General features: G+C 47.6%; 1 protein-coding gene across 2 annotated transcripts in view; it reads right to left on the bottom strand.

The window, feature by feature from the left end:
• PTPRA (protein tyrosine phosphatase receptor type A) overlaps positions 1 to 20,664 on the bottom strand; it is a 906,420-nt gene that overhangs the window by 786,496 nt on the left and 99,260 nt on the right. For both annotated transcript variants that reach the window (XM_086964286.1, XM_086964287.1), the window contains exon 2: positions 8,269 to 8,361. The gene's annotated coding sequence lies outside the window, so the exon portion shown is untranslated. The remainder of the gene's footprint in view (positions 1 to 8,268; positions 8,362 to 20,664) is intronic.

The raw sequence follows: 20,664 nt of genomic DNA, 5'->3' as shown, positions 1-20,664 counted from the left end.
CTCTGGGGCGCTTCATTCATGTGCTAGCGCTGGGAGCGCTATATTCTACAAACCGGTGCCCACCCGGCATTGCCTGAGATCGTCACCGCCACAGCCCGGAGTTAGCCTGTGAGGCGCTGCACCCGCCTTCCCATCCAGAGCCGCGCTGTCATTGGCGGCCCCGGAGAGAGCATTACTGCACGCCCATTGGCCCGGGCCGCCGGAGCTCCGGTGACGTCACCGCTGGGCCGCGCATGGATTGGCCCGAGTCTGAGGGCTTCCCCACGCGCGCCGGAAAACCTAAGAACTCTACCGCCGGGTCGGGGAACCCGGCCCTGCCTGCCGAGGGACGAGTGCTGTCCTTGGGCAAGTCTCTTCCCCCCCCCCCCCCGCGCCCCCACCCCCCCCCAAGGGAGAGAGCCTACCATCGTCATGCCGAGGAGCCCAGCCGAAGGAAGGAAGCCACGAGGAGCCGCCGCCTCTGACAGCCGGTGAGTGCGGGCGTGCTCCAGGTCGCTCCTGTGCGAGGGGAGGGCCGCGTGTCTGCGAAGGTCCCGAGGGCCCTTCCCTTTGTCCTTGAGTCCTGGATGGACTCCAACGATGCCCCTGAGCCCCGAGAGGCTCCACCTCAGCCCATTTGGCCCGAGCCCCGAGAGGCTCCAACGTATCCCTGAGCCCCGAGAGGCTCCACCTCAGCCCATTTGGCCCGAGCCCCGAGAGGCTCCAACGTATCCCTGAGCCCAGAGAGGCTCCAATTTGCCCCTGAGCCCCGAGAGGCTCCACCATTGCCCCCTTGTCTCCTTGAGCCCGAGAGGCTCCACCACGTGTTTCCGGCCCTTCCGAGCCTGCGAGGCTCCGCCCCCCTCCCTGTTCTCGAGCCCGAGTGGCTCCACCTGTTGGCGCCTTTTCCCCAGAGCCTGCAAGGCTCCCACAATGCCCCTCAGCTGCCCAGCACTTCGTGGGCAGCTGCCACGTTTAGGTTTGCCCGGGCTACTTGCAGCCTGCCCTGGATATCGAGACTCCTGGGCGCCCTTGACCCAGGAAGGCCCGCTGGCCTGTGGAATGCTATGGACTAATATTAATGTGATCCCTGCGAGTATTCTGTGTTGCCCCTCTAAGAGTGCTCCTGTTATGTTATGTACCTTGTCCTCCCTTCCCTCCTGAATATCCGATGTCCCCTGTATGTGATTCCTGGTCAGAGTGAGTTCTACTGCTAGTTCTAGGAAGCTCCCAGTTGATATGTGTTCTAATGCCAGATCCATCATGTGCATACCCCTGGCAGGGGCCCCTTGGCCCTGCCCTGTACCTTTTTCCTGGTAACCCCTGCCCGTGCCTCAGGCACCTTGTACAATGTGTGTTCCTATGTGTCCTCCTTAATACAAAGACTATTTTCATCTATACTTTGTGTGGAGTTCCTTTTGTGGGAGGCCCGGGATGTTGCTGTTGGTGGGTGCGTGCGCAAACACTTCACACATGACCTCAGAGATAGGCCTGGCTGCTCGCACCGCGTTACCTAGAGGGTGAGCAGGGGTTGTTTTTACATAGGGGTGGCGGTCTCTGACTGGCTGTGGCGCAAGCCCTGGCCGGCCGGGGGTCCCATTTCCTACACTTTCCTAAAACTAAAGTCAGCTATATCTACATGCACGTTCATACCATCGACACCGTGGTTGAAAACGATGCTCCCTCACCTACAATCTTCAGGTCATTTTGTATCTAAAGTTTACAAGTTACTCGCGCAGAAACTGAGCAAAACACTAAGACGTAACGAAATTAAATGGGAAGCAGAACCTAACACCACCGGAATAATTATTGATTGGGATACACACAAAGTATCGCCAATCCTCTCGCAGACCAAGTACATGATACTCAATAGGGTGTTCTGGACCCCCCAGAAACTATTTAAACTCAAACTACGAGAAATCCCCACTTGTTGGAATTGCTCCCTAGCTGATGGGGATCTGCCACACATGCTATTCCACTGTCCCTTGTTGCATAAATACTGGTCCAACGTATTTGACTATATTGAACGCATATTTAGCATCAAACCGACGAGGGAATTCATCTACATAATTCTGGGGGCCATTGACCCTTTGTTAGTAAGAGACCACGACCGCCAACTCCTGGACCTGCTCCTCACCTTGGCGTGCAAGGTCGTCCTTTGTCACTAGAAGGCAGCTTCCGAGGTCTCTTTCATTGCCTGGAAGGAGTGGTTGGCTTGAATCAGAGGGGTGGACAATCCGGCCCTGAACTCTTCCCCGTGGCAAGCTACCAGCAAGAGACTCTGGTCTTCGCTGGACGCAGCCTCCCTTTGCTTTAAACCACCATAGTGGATCCATCACTTGGTGGATACATGATCATATTTTTACAGGAAGTTCCTGCAAATGGTTTGTTGAGCCCATTCTGGTTGCACAACCTGTTTCTTATACTGATAGGCGCATTAGCACGACGGTTACTGTTCACATTGTATAATTTTGAGAACTGATTGTTAATCAAAACCCACACTGATCACAAGGATGTTGTATTGTATTCTCGTATTGCTGATCGACAACTGTGATTCCCATAATCAGTCATTTGACAGTCTACTGTATATATTGTCACCTCAAGTATCAATACTATCTGTATGAGTGTCAAAATTGTATTCAGTGATGACGGTGTGGCTCTGGATCATTCTCTGTGTTAACTTATCTTTCTTTGACCACTAAAGTGTGCTGACATGACTGTATTGCATTAATGTTTGTACATTTGCTTTTCTTTACTTATTTTCTGATTGATTGCTTAATAAAAATGATTTGAACAAAAAAAAAAAGAAAAAAAAAAAAAGAGTTCCTCAAGCTAAGATCTCTTCTCTTTTCAACATGCAAGAAATGCCTAACAGTAACCAACAAATATCAAGGGATACTACTTTAATGAAAAGTATGCGTTGAGATTTAAGGAAACAGCTACATTGATAAATGCATGTATAACCACTACCAACTCTGTACATGAAGAAACTTGTCAAACGAAAAACGTTTCCACATTTCCCAAAAGTCGGAATCAAGTGGAGAAGTGTGGCTCAGGGATTAGAGGCAGCAGACCTGGAGCTTGAGTTCGGCTAGGGACCAGGGTTCAATTCCCCGCCTCGGCGGGTCTTGGGCTCAAAATTCCACGGACTCGTTAATTCTCGCTCCGGTGCCTTCTCAACTCACGGGTTCACACTCTGCGACTCTGGGCAATAGCTTGCTTAATCTCCACAACGGCCCCTCGCGGTGGGATGCCTGGCTTTCACCTTGTGGATACCCTGCCAGGGTTATCTCACAGGGGAATACCAGGACGGGTTCCCTAAGCAAGCGCTGAGATGCCCCAGGGTAAGTTGTGCGCTATATAAGTTTCATTCATTTCATTTCATGTACACAGACCAGTGAAAGAATAAAACTATACACAGACGTACTCACTATTGACACCTGGTTTAATGTACAGGTCATGTATATGTATACGTCAGCATGAATAACTTGTCACTTGATTTCAGTAGTAAGAAATGCTAAGCATCCTTAAAATTGGGCAACTGCAATCCCTACAATCTACAATGCCTAACAAGCACTGGCAAAGCCAATTGGCCTGCCATTGTGACCCATTGGCTTTGCCAATGTTTTTTGCAACTATGCACCGCATCATCAATACTACGGGGCATGGCTAAAGTAAAAAAAAAAAAAGCCTTTGAATCAGCCACCTCATTTTGTAGTGTGGGTTACTGATCTGAATTGGATCCGTAATTCAAAACCAAACAAACAAGCATTTGCAATGCAATAGGTCTCGCATTTATTGGAGTTGGAGCTATTGACATTGTAAATGACAATGTTTGTTAGTTATGTTTTTTAAGTGGCGTGATAATTTAAATAAACAAGTAAAATATTAACCTGTAATAATGTCCTAGAATCTGTTGGAGGAATATAGTTAAAGACCAGTGTGCACACTGATGAGGCATGTGCTATGAATGAGCCGTGCAGACCCTGAGTAACAGTCTCTTAAACATGCAGTTTTGCCATCTGCATTAGTCCTATTATCATCAGCGCTATTCTTATTGTTGTCATCGGCACTAGTCTCGCTGTCATCGGCACTAGTCTCGTTGTCATCGGCACTAGTCTCGTTGTCATCGGCACTAGTCTCGTTGTCATCGGCACTAGTCTCGTTGTCGTCATCGGCACTAGTCTCGTCTCGTTGTCGTCATCGGCACTAGTCTCGTTGTCGTCATCGGCGCTATTCTGACTGTTCTCGTTAGCACTAGTCCCACTGTTGTCATCAGATCTATAGTCATGGTTATCATCACCACTAGTCCCATTGATATCATCGGTGCTATTTTCATTGTGGTCAGGAGCACTAGTCCCATTGGTATCATCAGTGCTACTCTCATTGTTGTCATGGGCACTAGTTCCACTAAATAGCCCACACTCCCTCTCAGAAGTCACCACATTTACATTTACTGTCACTACCATCAAACTTTTTTTTGTTGTTGTGAAAAACTTTGTTTATTGATGCTTATTCTGAGGGAAAGTATTTGAGCGGAGAGATAAAGGGCGTACAGTCAAAGGAGCAACTTCCTAGGGATGTCCAGGGAAGCAGCCATTGCTAGATTTTGCTTCTCACCTGAGCTGATCCTTGATACTTTGCAGACTAGGGAGTAGGAGCACACTTCACCCACAGCCTGCTCTCGTTAAGATTCCAGATGCACTCTATTTTTGGCCACTGGGTCCTTCCAGAGGGTCAGTAGAGACAACTTAGGCATCTCACCGTTAAGACAATAGTGCTGCTTACTTCAGGGATTGAGATGCAGCACTAACAGTGCACCAATTTATCATTCAGTCACTGGTAGAAAGGCAACGGGTGGCTATCGAAATTGATGTCATTGCCCATTTACCTGCTGCAATGAGTGCCTTGGATTACATTCATACAACACTTTAGCCTTGACACATTAAACATCTTTTCTGCACAGACTCCACTGCCACTGCATCAATGTTCAATCTATCTGTGAATCTAGGTGTGGCATTGTTGACATGTTCATTTTATTTCGGTTTATTGGTTTCCAACCATATAAAAAACAAGAGCATCATTACAAGCATTGCCAGTTTTCCTGCATCTTCGGACCTCATAGCATTAGATCAGATCTCATAACATTTCAAAGCATAGCAATATATCAGCAGAACATCAAGAGGCACAAGAGATCGTATCAGCGCAGAACTCAATAGTCTTACAGCAGGCTACGTGTACATTACAGCAGTTCCAAGTCGTTTCCTATATCTATGTTAAAGCAGCCCCACTATCTCAAACTTGTACAGAGCTCCGAAGTCTTTTAATATGGCTCGCTCTACTGCACCACGCTTCCCTGTGAAATGGATCCAATTATCGCGCCAGTGTCTGCGCATGATAATTGAAAGCACATGGCCTTTGGTGCGCGTAATAGACACCAATAAGCCATGAGCGGCGCAATACGCCCGCCTTTGGCCTATTGCGTGCATCTTAGTAAAAAACAAGCACACAAAGGCCAATAGCGGGACGGAAAAGCACATGCACAAGCATGTGCGATTCCTAGGGCACTCTGAAACCCCATTTTTAGCTACTAAATGTCCCGTGCTGACACTGCACCGCTATGCGAGATCTAAAAATAAAGTAGTGAGTTTTTTGCTGTTTTAAAGTGAGCAAGGGGATGGAACTGAAGCAACATGGAGCCAAGGCAACAGTGAGGAGCGCAGAAGCAACATGAGGAAAGTGGGGGGCACGGAAAGTACGACTCGAAAGCACCCTGGGAGAGGGTTGGAGGAAACAAGCATAGAAGAAACACATGGGAGAGTGGGAAAAATTAACGCAAAGCTACACGGGGAGAGTGGGGGAGTGGGAAGCAACACAGAGGGCAGGAGCAACAGAAAGGAGGGCAGGTAACCAAGAGAAACATACTACGGAGACTGTGATCTTGGCCGTGCTGAACGCCTTGAGAGACGGCGCTGACAAGGGTACCCCCCAGGCCTTGGTATTATTAGACCTGTCAGCCGCCTTCGACACGGCGGACCACAACATCCTTCTCCACCGTGTCGAACAGGCTGGCATCCAGGGCCTGGCGCTGGCATGGGTCAAATCCTTCCTGACTGGGAGGTCTCAGACCCTCAGCCTGGGCACTTTCAGAGCTCCTAGGGAGCACTCGCCCTGTGGGGTCCCCCAGGGTTCCTCTTTGTCCCCTCTTCTCTTTAATCTCTATCTTCGACCCCTTCTTTTTTCTCTCTGAGGCAGTGGGACGTCACCGTGTTTAATTACGCGGACGACCTGCAACTCATCTTTTTTGCTTAACTCCCCCTCCGCTATCCCTAATTTCCAGGCAGCTATGTCCCACATCCTTCAGTGGATGTGTCAAAACCAGCTCAAACTGAACCCCGGAAAGACGGAGCTCCTTCTTCCTGGCAGGAGCTCTACCTACTGGGGTCCGCACTTTTGGCCGGCAGAACTTGGGCCCCCCCCACCCCCGTGGCCTCGGTAAAGAGTCTCGCGGTCACTATTGACTCCGGCCTTTCTCTCGGGACCCAAGTGGGGACGGTGGTCTCCTCCTGCATGTTCCAGCTGCGTAGGATGCATGTATAGGCATTTATATAGCGCACTACTTACCCGGAGGGTCCAAAGGCGCTTCGACTGCTGCGAAACCCTTCCTGGCTTCCCTGAGAGATGGTCCCTTAATGGGTATCTCCAGGGTGAGACCAGGCATCCCCGGCGGTCTGGTGGGGCCGTTAGTGAAGATGAGGCAAGCTAATGCCCACAGTTGCCGAGTGTGATCGCTGATCAGAGTGGGCACCGAGGCGAGAGAATTATCGAGTCCGCTGACCCTGGTCCAGAAACCTGCCGCGCCGGGAATCGAACCCTGGTCCCGGGCCGTCCTCTGCTCTTGGGTCTGCCGCCTCTAACCAGTGAGCCACACTACTTCACTAGGATCAGGAAGGTGGCCTATCTCCTCACTCCCGAAGCCCTTCTGCAAGTCATCCTGGCCCTCGTCCTCTCCCGCTTAGATTTTTCGAACTCTATTTACCACGGTCTGCCTAAAACATCTCTTTCTAGACTGCAATCTGTTCAGAATCAAGCGGCGAGACTGGTTCTTGGGATCCCGAAGTGGCAATCCGCCAAACCCCTTCTTTCCAAACTGCATTGGCTCCCTGTCATTTCGAGGGCAGCCTTTAAGATCGGCTGCCTCACCTTTAAATCTTTATCTGGCTCCTGTCCCGTCTTTCTGAAATCTCTCATTAAGCGGAACCTGAGATCTTCCCACCTTCACTTCCTGTCTATCCCCCCTACTAAACTTTGCAGATCTGGAGGCCGGCGATTTGCATTCCTGGCCCCAAAACTTTGGAATTCCTTTCCCCTCTCTCTCAAAACCTCTAACTCCCTCATTCTTTTCCGTAAAACCCTAAAAACATGGCTTTTCCCTCAATCCAGCTAAATCCCCTTGGTCCCTCTGTTTCCAACCAGCGCCAGGAAACCCATGGTGTCAGCGCGCTTTACAAATTCCCCTTACAATACAATACAATACAATACCTATACAAGGGCATGAATCGGGAAATTCATTCGGAATCTAAAATCGAACACAACATGTGGAGACTAAAGTGCTGCGAAAGAGAAGGCAGCACTAGAAGTTTAACTGAACTAAGCAATCGATTTTGCAGATGTCTACACTATGCCAATAATGGAAGATCAAGACAAGTTTACAAACTAGCATTGGCAAAGCCATTAGATCTCAGCAATACCAGAGCTATTGGCTTAATCAATGTCAATGGTTTTTAATCCTGTTGTCTAGCACCACGGCTGCAGTTCAGCATGGCTGAAAATCATGGAAAAAAGCTGTACAACGCGGCCAACTTGCTTCTGTACATAAAACCCATCTTATTTACCTTCATCATACTCTTACATGGCAACATTTTAAAAGTGAAATATGGGGGATTTTGATACGAAAAATGGGAGGACTGTAGTTTACCAATTGACATCCATTGAAACAGCGTCATTTTAGGTGGCAGACAGCTACAATAAAGACATTTTGGGTTCAATATTAGGGAGGCTCGCACCTGAGTTAGGTCTGTTTGCATGTATGCATATTTTACTCACCTCAAATGCACTGCAAATTAGGTTTAAAACAAAACTTGGGCTGATTGAAGCTTCATACTACATGCAAATTAACGACTTTAGATGTGGTGTGCAACACAACAAACACTTCATTCCTGCATAGTAGAAACTTGCATTTATGCTCATCGAAAGCCATCATATTTACATATTTCAACTTTTGCTTACCTCTAGCCGCGCTCTATCTCAACTAATCAGCCCACAGTAGAGCACCTTGGGCCGGTATGCCTTCCAAACCTTCAGGCTTTTGCATGACCCAGTCTACAAAAGAAGGAGCGCATACGCATTAGGATGGACCTGGAGCGCATTCTGGTATTCTAGCCAAATCGCCCAATCTCCCCGTCCCTAAAAACAGATTGTGACCCCCGTGCCACGTAACTGGTGCAAATAAACGTAAAGCGCTCCTTTCAGGTTCACACTAAATAAGAGTGCAAAAACAGAAATTAAACGATATCATGGACAAGTGTTGTCAAAACACACAAACTGCTGACTGCTGCCTACTACGTGGAGCGCATATACCAGTAACCGTTGTAACTGAAACCTTTTTAAAGATTTTGTAGCACTGCACCCGCTTAGTGTTAATCAAAATGTTGCCACAACTGCTTTTAAAGTGCCAATCACCAAAATGGTGCCAGAGTTCCCCATGCCCATCGTACATCATACATCCCAACCCTTGGCACACAACAAAACAAACAAAACAAAACGTGAAAAATATAACACAGCGAACTTCTTCTTGGTCTTGGTCTTTTAATTTTTCTGTGCCAAGATAGAACGTGAAGGGGATTAGCCCTAGACTTCTTCAGGGCTGTCTGGTTGACCCCATTCACTTTTCTGTAAAGCCTCTCTGCTGGTTCTACTTCCGTTCCGGCTCTGTAAATCACTATCTTCCGCCACGTGCAATTTATGTATGTAGTTGCGCAATCCCGCAATCGGGGTGACCCTCCATATCGTGATGTAAGACCGTGAATCTTCACATTCCCCAGTGTTAAATATATTTGTATGCTCCTCCTATGAGCAAGTGCGCTCCTCTTCCAAAACACTGTGGTGTATCGACCCATCCTACATCATAGCTGCCCTGAGTCACTGGTTGAGAGTAAAGATAGCGTCCCCACATGCTTTACAAAGCAAGAAAGCTAACCCCAGTGCAGTTGCAACAAACTGGGCGGCAACGACCCAGTGCGGCACACAGTTGCTGTGTTTTGTGAGAATGTTGTACCTCTTTATAATGTCAGTCTGTCCAGAACGAAAGGCAGGAAGGGCAAGATGCTGTTAAACGATGCTGCAATGTGTGGCATAACATCGGGACTACGTGTGTGCCGCTGAAATGTAATGCCTGCTTCAGCACTGCTGCCTGGAGACCCAAGCAGCCCCTCATCGAGGAACCACCAAACAGTCTGCTCTGCACACTGGAAAAGATAAGCCATCCACCCCTGGCACACTTTAAGTGAGGCATGTCTTTTGGCCACAGCGCTGTTAATTAATCTCACAGCGGACTAATGCGTCCACTGCAGGGGCCTGTGTTCGACCTCAGTCACAGGATCAACTCTCTGCGGGTCCACTCGGCCTTTCATTCTTTAGGTCGATAAAATGAGTAACATTGAGTTGCACAACAATAAACTTTGTTATTCAGCGCCAAGATGCCTAAGGGTGAACATGCACTTTACAAATGCGTTATGAATGAGTAATGGCTGCAGAGCATTGAAGCCAAAGAGGTCGCCCGAAGCAAGGGGGAGGTCATGGGCACCAGCAGTGTCAGACCAGCACAAGCAGTTAGTCTTCTCCTCGACCCTACCCAAATACCCTCCCACCCCTCCCAGTTGTCAGCAAGGTGCACAGTGTGCTCTGAGTGTTCCCAAACTTTTGATTCCTGAGGACCCCCATTGAGTTACAAATGGAAGCCGGGGACCCCCAAGCAATTTGTATGAGTTAAATTTTAAACATTAAAACAGTAATTCGAAACAAATACACACGTGTGCACACAAAACAAATACTCAAAGTACTAAGGATTTTGAGGCCAGATGTACAACCATTTCATTTAGCACCTCACAATTGGCGACACATTGCAAGTGGCAAATTGTGAGTCGCTAAATGAAATGTACAACAGTGTGTTTAACACTGTTTGGGATTCCCAATAGGGTCGCAAATTGTGAGGTTATTAATATTAATGAGCCTCTCGCAATTTGCAAGCCCATTGGGAAGTCCAGCCCTCCCATGGGTGGTGGCCTGCTGGGCTCTGCAGGCCACCATGTCTCGGACTGCTTTTAAATAAAGCAGTTTTTTTTTTAAATGCAGCCTGTTAACCATGCATTTAAAAAAAAAAAAAAAATGAATCGTTTTGTTATCATTTTCTAAGGGCAGGCAGAGGTCCCTGGGACCACTGCCTGCCCTTAAAAAATAATTTTGCATGCATTTGCAAAGGGGAAGGAGTCCAATGGGGACCCCTTCCCATTTGCGAATGCATTACCATCTACTTGAAGTAGGTGGTAATTGCGACTGTTTTGCGACCGCAAACATATGTACATGGCTTTGAGACTCGCTGTTTGGAAGGGAATGCCCCTTCCAAATAGCAAGTTGCAAAACCTATTTAGAGAGTCGCAAACAAATTGCGACTCGCGAAATGGGCTATGTATATGGCCCAATAGGTTTTTGCATGCTTAAACGGGTTCGCAAACCCGTTCGCGCATATAAAAACAGATCGTACATCTGGCCCTTAGTATTTTATATTAAAGTAAAAGCCCCTCTGTCACATGTATTTCATTTGTTTTATAGCATCTCTCATACCATTGTAGGATGTCAGAGCACTTTACATAACACACATATAGAGACATTGAATCATACATGTAAATCAGTGTGTATATAAAATGTTTAAAGAGTGCTTGGTCTGGAAAAGCAGAATCTCAGGATTCAGAACATAACACAGTGGCTAGCATTGACTTTAACATTAAACCCCAAATATATCTTTTTAGCAGAATCAGGATAATTAATAACTGGGGCAAAATATAAGTTGCAAGCAGCTCTTTGATGACAGTTTATAGGTCCCTCTGCTAGATTACGATTGTCACTTATTAAGTTCACAGTAACAAAATAATCTGTGACAAAAGCAGTAACCACGAACCTAGGCACAAAAAATACTGCTTTTTAAGATGCATGTAACACGTTCTTTACAGTAGGCACATTAACACTCTGTGCTGCATTAGTTAAATCAAAGCTGCCACTGAACAAAACTCTCCTCACTCTCCAGCAGGTACATTAATCACTGACATTCTGTTGACACTTTTATTGTTGCTGGAAAGCTGCTAATTATACAAGAAACATTTCTGTGCTTTTAAAACTGTTGCCTATGGACCCCCTGGGAATGTGTCACGGACCCCTGGGGGTCCGCGGACCACAGTTTGGGAAACACTGCTCTGAGATATAGAGGTGGAGATAGAGGAGAAGCTGCATTGGAATGCACACTTTCCTGGACAAAGGAGAGAGAGAGAGAAAAAACACAACTAATTGTAACCAACATGCCTCGAAAGGTCAGCGCATGCACTGCCTAGCCAAGACCTTAAAAAAGGGGGAGAGGGTGGGGATCCATCATACAAAACTCCCATCGGAAGACACATAAAAAGTCAAGTCACACCAGTCCACTACAGAGAGTCTACACAATGCTCATCTAAACAGTTTTGAATACCTCCAATGTGCAAATTGTCATCAACAGCTTGCCGGTTGCCCCTTCTCCTACTTCACCCTCAGAGGGGGAACAGTTCAACTTCTTTTGGATTTCAGTGGAATGATCTATTTTTGCCACAGCGAGAATTACTTTGGTAACTCGCTATGGGAAAGAAACCCACTGTTCTACACCAGTGGTTCTTAACCTGTGGCCCACAGACCACAGACCCCTCCCCCCTTCTCCCCTCCCCCCCCCCCCCCCGAGGCAAACTCACGGGGTCAGCTACTGTTTTTCAAAATGAAATATTAAAATTAATAAATTCTATAGCAAAAAAGCAGCAAGATTGAAAATGTAGAAACTTTCTACAGTCGATTATTAACTAAACAATATTTCAATATTTGAGCATTTGCTTTGTGTATGCTTGTTCTTATATTTGTGTACTGTTTTAAGGTTCAAATCATAGAAATCGCTTAGGCTGGTGGCCCTGGCTTCCAATCACTCACTGGGGGTCCCCAGATTCCAGTAATGAGTCAGTGGTGGTCCACAGAAGTCAAAAGGTTAAGAAGCACTGTTCTAGACCGCTGCAGCCAGCTCAGCATTCTCACACTGACCCGCTCTGCTTAGCATTCACATTGTTACTAACAGCCAAAGGGCTGTATAGTAACCGCCTGCTCAGCGTTTCAGAGACCACGTGTTCTGGGCACCAGCAATGTAATGCATGGTACTGCGGTCCAGATTTTATTTCTGTACACCTTGGATGAGGACTTTGATCACTGGTTCTTCGGCTTGTCCATATATTAGGTATCAACACATGTACTACCGTGTTGGATTTTACAACTTGATGGGTATGAATTTTAGTAGACACCTACTACTATGTGTCCCTTTAACAGCATTAATACGTTATCCTACCATTTATTTGTTCAGCTGACCTCACGCACGTACAGATTTACAGTTATCTGATAAGAGGAAGTCACTAAAGAGATCCTTCACTGATGCCGGTATAATAACCAGTGTCACTGAAATAAACTGAACTTCCCTTGCCGGCATCCTTACATGCACAATGGCAACAGTTTGTGTTCTCCTGAGATTTCTTACCTCCCACATAATTATTCTTTGAGGCTTGTCAATAAAACAGACATACAGCATATGCTATAACACAGGGACAGGAGAACTCGTTGGGCATTCTAGAAATATACGGTTGTCTTCCTTATGTCAGACTGATTCATGCTCTCCTCCCTATCAAGTGAAAACGTGTGCCATGAACATCGTTAGCAGTGGTGGCTGGTGACATTTGAAAGTGGTGAGGCGTAAACTGCGTCGGAGTGTACCGGGGCGCATTTTCAAGCACATTTGAGAAGCAAGAAGGTTAATAAAGCAACTGTGAAAGTGCAGTTATACATTAATAAAATGGATGTCATATAACATGTAGATAGAAATGTTTCTGATGCTAGACCCTGCCAGTGGCACGCACCTCTGAGCAATATACACGCGGTGTGCCAGCAGGGCCTAGCATCAGAAACATTTCTATTGTTATGTTTTTAAAGCTAGACCCAGTGCTGGCAATCAGTTGTGTACGATTCTCAGACGAAATTAAGTACCACAAATTCCGATTAAAAAGTGACTCGTAAAAACATGTTGCCAAATACATTAACAAAGTGCTATCGATTTTTTAAAATCTTTACACCTTTGCAGCTGTGGGTCCTGAAACGGGTTATTAAGCTTCCAGCGTTAAATTAGTATTACCCAAGTGTTACAAGAAAAGCTGCTTACGAAACAATATAGCTGCCTGTTTTTTTAGGTCTCGCCTGTCGATGCGCATGCGCATCGAGCAAGGCGAGACTATAGCGAGTTATCCACACTTTATCCACACTGCAAGGAATCGTGGCGATTCCTTGCAGTGCCCGTGACTTTTAAGGTCAATGCGCATGCGCATTAAGCTTATGCGCATGTGCATTGACCTTAAAAGTCACGGGCGCGTGCATGTCCCCTCTCCGCCCCCTCCCCCGTTCCGCCCCCTCCCCTGTTCCGCCCCTTCCCCTTCCCGCCGCTCGCCATATGTTCGCTCGTTCCCTCCCACTGGCAGCCTGCGGCCACTGCTGAGAAGCTTGTTGTTTCTTTTCTTGGTCATCACTGGCAGCTTGAGTGCATTATGATTTGCACGATTTCAAGGCAGGGCTGCCATTTGAAACGTAAGTGCCCTGTATTTTAAATTGATTTCGCTGAGGTTTAAACCCTCTTTTCGGACTACTCAGTCCCGTGCCTCCCCTACTCTCCTCCCCCCTCCTCCTCTCCTCCCCTGCCTGCCTGCCGCATTTCTCCTCCCCCCTCCCCTCTCTTCCCTCCAGCTTGTTGTTTGTATAATTTAACCCGCTCCGCCCCCTCCCCTTCGTGTCGCATTTCTCCTCCCCCCTCCCCTCCGTCCGTCCGTCTTGTTTTCCTTAATTTCCACTAGCTTAAGATAGGTAGTGTGAATGAAAACAAATTGGGATGCTAGCTTTTCGGGTCTTGGCAGAAGCAGAGTGACATTGCGTCTCTTAAAGGTCTACCATAGTTCGCTATCTACATTTCGAATGAAGGATGTTCAGTTGTAAAACACGTGGCATTTTATGGTGATTTGAAGCAGAGTCCACGGACTCACCACAGCCAGCCGGGTTGCTTTGTTTGTTCCCTGCGCAGAGGAGGCGCCCTTGGTTTCAGTTTTCTGGCTGTGGTTGCATCATAGCAGGGGTCAGCCCTTAACGCTGGTAAAGCTAGAATGTGCGCAGATGTTACGGCGTTCGTTTTCAGAATTACTCTTTCTTTGATTTTCTGATGGGCCAGTACTTTGAACATAATCCTTATTTGAGCCCTTGCATTAGTGATTCCATGTCATATTAACTTCGAGCTGTCCGATGCTGGCCTCCCAGGAGCAGGATGAACACAGCACTTTTCCCCTGTAATTTGATAGGCTGGCGACAGGCGTTGCTGCGCACTGTGTTTATCCAGCATCATCGACTTCAGTTACCGAAGCAGGCTGTGGCATCTCCCTTGCCGAAGGGCCTCGATATCCATAGGCTCGACAATGCAGCTTGTTTTAGAGGCTGTTCTCACTCCGATGCCTCGTGTAGTTGTTTTCATGATATTATTAAATTGGTCATGCCTTTGAGTAGTGCGGGGTAAATATCCTCATAGATGGCCTTTCTCGCAAATTACTCTATAATGCTGCATTATTTTTTAATACACTGCCTTTTCATTAGCCTTCCACCAACAAAACATAATTTAAAAGGTAATGTTTTGCCGCATTCTACCCGATTATGTATTGTCCTTTTTATTGTTTAGCTTAGTTTCTAGTGATTTTGCACTGTCGGATGTACATATAGTTTCATTTGTTGAAACCCTCACCATAGCTCGATTTCATAGGCCTGAATATATACGTATATTACAGATTGCACATGGACTTAGCAAGAGCGCATGTTACTACTTGGCTGCGTTTAAGGTGTTATTGAGGTCAGTGTACTTTAAAAATTTGAACAGTTTCTTTAGTATTATGTCACGCATTCTTAAGCAAGTAAAGAGGTGCCTCAACTTCTGTTCCAGTGATAGTCAATGTCTTTCTGTAACAGTCTCAGCGAATGATTCTGTATTTTAATGTCCATCCTAGCATTTTAGCAGACAAAGGACATCTAATACTTTGTACTGAATTTTAAAGTCGCCGAGCTGTAATCTAAGCCACTCGTAACCCATGGTGGATATTGAATTGTAAATCCTCATTGTTGACCGACGAGAATGTACTTAATATTTGGACTTAAGATTCACGCTCTTCCAGTCAACATTCAACTGCTTTTTTGCAAAACAACCCATTGCCTCCTACCTCCAGACCAAGATCTCACTCACCCTCACCCTCACTCACCCTCACCATCACTCACCCTCACTCATCCTCACCCTCACTCATCCTCACCCTCACTCACCCTCACTCATCCTCACTCACCCTCACCCACACTCACCCTCACCCTCAACCCCTCACCCTCACTCACCCTCACTCATCCTCACTCACCCTCACCCACACTCACCCTCACCCTCAACCCCTCACCCTCACTCACCCTCACTCACTCACCCACCCTCACTCACCCTCACTCACTCACCCTCACTCACCCTCACTCACCCTCAACCCTTCACCTTCACTCACTCACCCTCAACCCCTCACCCTCACTCACCCTCACTCACCCTCAACCCCTCACCCTCACTCACCCTCAACCCCTCACCCTCAACCCCTCACCCTCACTCACCCTCAACCCCTCATCCTCAACCCCTCACCCTCACTCATCCTCAATCACTCACCCTCAACCCCTCACCCTCACTCACCCTCAATCCCTCACCCTCAACCCCTCAGCATCACCCTCACTCACCCTCAACCCCTCACCCTCACTCACCCTCACTCACCCTCGAACTCTCACCCTCACTCATCCTCACACTTACTCACAATAACTCAGCCTCACCCTCACTCACCCTCGACACATCACCCTCACTCACCCTCACCCTCACTCACCCTCACCCTCACTCACCCTCACTCACCCTCACCCTCACTCACCCTCACCCTCACTCACCCTCACTCACCCTCACCCTCACTCACCCTCAACGCCTCGCCTTCAACTCCTCACCTTCAACACCTCACCCTCAACACCTCACTCACACTCACTATCAATCATCCGCACTCACCTTCAACGCCTCCCCTTCAAATGCACACCCTCACTCATCCTCACTCATCCTCAACACCTCACCCTCACCCTCATCCACCCTCAACACCTCACCCTAACTCACAATAACACTCTCACCCTCACTCACTCTCACTAACACTCACCCTCAACACCTCACTCACCCTCAACACCTCACTCACCCTCAACACCTCACTCACACTCAACTCCTCACTCACCCCCACCCTCACTCACCCTCAACCCCTCACCCTCAACCCCTCACCCTCACTCACCCTCAACCCCTCACCCTCACTCACCCTCACTCACCCTCGAACTCTCACCCTCACTCATCCTCACACTTACTCACAATAACTCAGCCTCACCCTCACTCACCCTCGACACATCACCCTCACTCACCCTCACCCTCACTCACCCTCACCCTCACTCACCCTCACTCACCCTCACCCTCACTCACCCTCACCCTCACTCACCCTCACTCACCCTCACCCTCACTCACCCTCAACGCCTCGCCTTCAACTCCTCACCTTCAACACCTCACCCTCAACACCTCACTCACACTCACTATCAATCATCCGCACTCACCTTCAACGCCTCCCCTTCAAATGCACACCCTCACTCATCCTCACTCATCCTCAACACCTCACCCTCACCCTCATCCACCCTCAACACCTCACCCTAACTCACAATAACACTCTCACCCTCACTCACTCTCACTAACACTCACCCTCAACACCTCACTCACCCTCAACACCTCACTCACCCTCAACACCTCACTCACACTCAACTCCTCACTCACCCCCACCCTCACTCACCCTCAACACCTCACCCTCACACAGTGCAATAGGTCTCGCAGGATTTTTACTTAAAGATTTTACATTTGCTTATTGCTTTTTTGATTTGTAAATCTTTTGCATTGCCTACAAAAAATAAAATGCAAAAGATTTAAAACAAAAAAGATATAAACAATTCTAAAAGCACTAACTCTAATGCTGCGAGACCTATTGCATTTCTAATGCTTGTTTAGCCTCCAGCTTATCAAAAATAGATTGGGAGGGAAATGGTGAAACGTAGCACGTTACAGAGCACTTAGATTATATAGGCAAAAGGTGTCACTGTGCCAACATGCAAGTATTGAGCAAGGCACACAGCAGTGAATAGGTTGTCCTTGGTGGTTGCGTTTATAAATGTGCTGGGTGGTTTGTTCCTTGTTTGCATCCCAGCGGTACAGACCAACCCACAGGTCAAGGGACAGCAGCCCTGGGGAGTGAGGCCATGCGGTCTCTCATCCATCCATCAGGAGACGCTGTGACAGCCTTCAGACCTGGGGAGTGAGACCATACTGACTATTAGCCATCCATCGGGAGGCGTTGTGACAGCCTTCAGACCTGGGGAGTGAGACCATACTGTCTATTAGCCATCCATCAGGAGGCGATGTGACAGCCTTCAGGCCTGGGGAGTGAGACCATACTGTCTATTAGCCATCCATCAGGAGGCGACGTGACAGCCTTCAGACCTGGGGAGTGGGACCATACTGTATCAGCATGGCATTCGCTAAGCACTGTCTGCTTGGCACGAAGCGCAGGGGCAGGAAGCGCTCTAGAAACACTCGTACCATGTCATCGTTTTTGAAGACAAATTGTTTTTTAAAAAAACACGATATTCTGAGCTGAAGCATTGTGCATAATTATCAGCCGGCGTGCTCACGGGAGGGAGGGAGGAGGGCGGGGGGCCCTAGGAAATTAAAAAGTTAACCCTACCTTACTGCCTGTTACTTAGCTGCCTCTTTCCTGGCTGGCCGGATCGGGTCACGGTGATGTTGGGGAAGTCGCTTGCCGCCTTCACGATTCCAACGGCACTGGGGAGGAGTGGACTGGCAGGTGGGTGGCACTGGCAACCGCTCTCAGATTGGCTAAGGGCACGGTTACTACTCGCCCGCCTGCCCATTAGGAGACCGAGGTTTGAGCCTTTGCTCAACCCTTGCTCTCCTAATGGGCATGCGCCAGCAGAGCAGACACTAGTGCGCATGAGTGGGCAGGGTGCCCTCCGTCCCAACTCATGCGCACTTGTGCTGCTGCCTGTTGCTCCTGGTTTGACCATCATGTCAGTCAACATGACGCCGGACCGGTGGGCGGTCCGACGTCATGCTGACTGACTTGATGGTCAGTTCGTTCTCCCTCGGGCCGGCGTCTTTAAACTTAAGTAAACTGATTCAGTTTACTTAAGTTCAAAGACGCCAGCGCTGCGGTGTGGGCGGAGGGGCTACGCCCCCACGCTCCAATGGACACCGTGCCTGATCGTTAGAGCAGGATGGTGAATCTAATTATGACAGCTTCCAGGTCAGAATACCCTCTAGTTCTACTTACATAGACTGCAATCAAAAGGTAGATTTTCATGTTTGGCTTCGCAGCACACCTTTCCCCATCACTTATTGTTACCAAAACTTTACAATCTACAGAGAGTGGACTTCTCACTTCATGCTGCTGGAAGTTGTATCATTCCACCTACTATGAAGTGCTTCCATTTTAATACACGAGGGACTATTTCACGTCTCAGAAGTACATTGGGCTTCACATTTCTGACCTAGGTTCGGGTTATAGAATTAACGCATACATGCAGCTGTCCAAAGGTCAAAATTTGGAGCAACAAACCTTTTCATCGTGCATATTTGCTAAACAAGGAGTTCCATATCAAACTCCTGAGCGGGGTCCGCAATCGTACCCCTCATGAAGTGGTCGGTCGATAACATTATAGGAACCATAGCAAGCTTCTCTATTAACACCTGGTTAAAAAAGGTGCAATGATCAGTCGAATCAATGGGGCCTGAAAAAATAGGAGCATATAATGAAGGGACACAGGCTTTCCGGTGACTGGGTCCTTGCTTCTGGGATGGTTCTAGGACTTTTCCACGCTCTTCCTCTAAATAGAGTATGGTTTGCTGCTTTTAGACCCCATCTCATGCCTCAGTGCACCTTAGGCATGAGCACTGTTCATCGGTTTAAAGCATACAAGTGGATGGATATACAGTGCGTTTATATTGGAAAGGACAGCAACCAACCAATAGCCACAGTGTCCATTACCCTCTCAGCCTGCATGTTATGTTCCCTTTGAATGCCCATGCATAAGATACTATCAACGTTCCTGCTGCTGAGCATTTAGACGGACACCAACCAGCCAAGGAAATGGCGCGTCTGCGCAAGTGTACTGTAAACAGGCCGGCATAACTTTCATGAATGTAGACTGACAGGGATAAAAGCAAGCCTGCACCTTATCTTACGCATCAAAAGACTCAAAAACATAAGAAGGTAGCTGGGGTTGCAAGGGCCTTAAATCTGAGGATCGAATGAGACCACTGATTTGCTCAGTTTCGAACTCGCTTCAATTCAGAAAATTCTTCAAAAGAGAGTTCGTTTTTCATCACAGTTTTCTACTATGTTCCAACCTCAGCAACCATGGGGAGTGACTGAAGAATTCAGGTTTCTTGAACCAGTTCCAGACCTGCCTCAAAACAAGTTTCACCATAAGAGTGGGGCTGTGGCCTTGTGCCAAGAAATGCCTAAGAGGAACTACTCCTCCTCATCTACCAACACCCATCGCCCAAAACGAAATATAGAAATATGCTTTTTGAAGAAGGCACCGATATCATTCGACATTTTCATACACGTTAATGGACACAGGCTGCTTACATCCTATAAGAGTAGCTGAAAACCCACTCTACTGTGGTTTCTAGATGGTTCGGTGTAATCTTCTATGTCATTCCTGGTAATACTCTCAAAAAAGCAACTTGTACTCCACATCTGCATAGATGCATTTTAGGGAGGGCATGCGATTAAGCTGGGCTCGAGCGAGGGTAGACGCAATCCACTCACTATTTTTAGGCGGTGGATGCCATCTTCCTTGCTACAAAGCTGGCCACTGTCAGCAGAGTGCCATGTTTCTTTCCTGCTTCCCCTGAAATTCACAGAATTAAATTGAACTTGTCCCGGTGTAATTTTCTGACAGCAGGACCCTATTAGCAGCGCCTGCACGTTGTCTGCTTTTGTGACGAGTAGCAACGTGCAGGCAGGGAAGGGGCTGATCAGGTCCCAGCTTCACCTATAACAAAAGCTGGAGTTCAGGGGTAATTAGGCGTCTTTTTTGCTGGAGTATCCTGGCTGGAATTTATTGGGAGCCTTACGATTCGATTCGAAAAATCTTTATTTCGATCACATGATCATAAAA

This window comes from Lissotriton vulgaris, chromosome 3_2, assembly GCF_964263255.1.
Source record: "Lissotriton vulgaris chromosome 3_2, aLisVul1.2, whole genome shotgun sequence".
Classification (NCBI taxonomy): domain Eukaryota; kingdom Metazoa; phylum Chordata; class Amphibia; order Caudata; family Salamandridae; genus Lissotriton; species Lissotriton vulgaris.
This window is presented reverse-complemented; position numbering and strand designations above follow the sequence as displayed.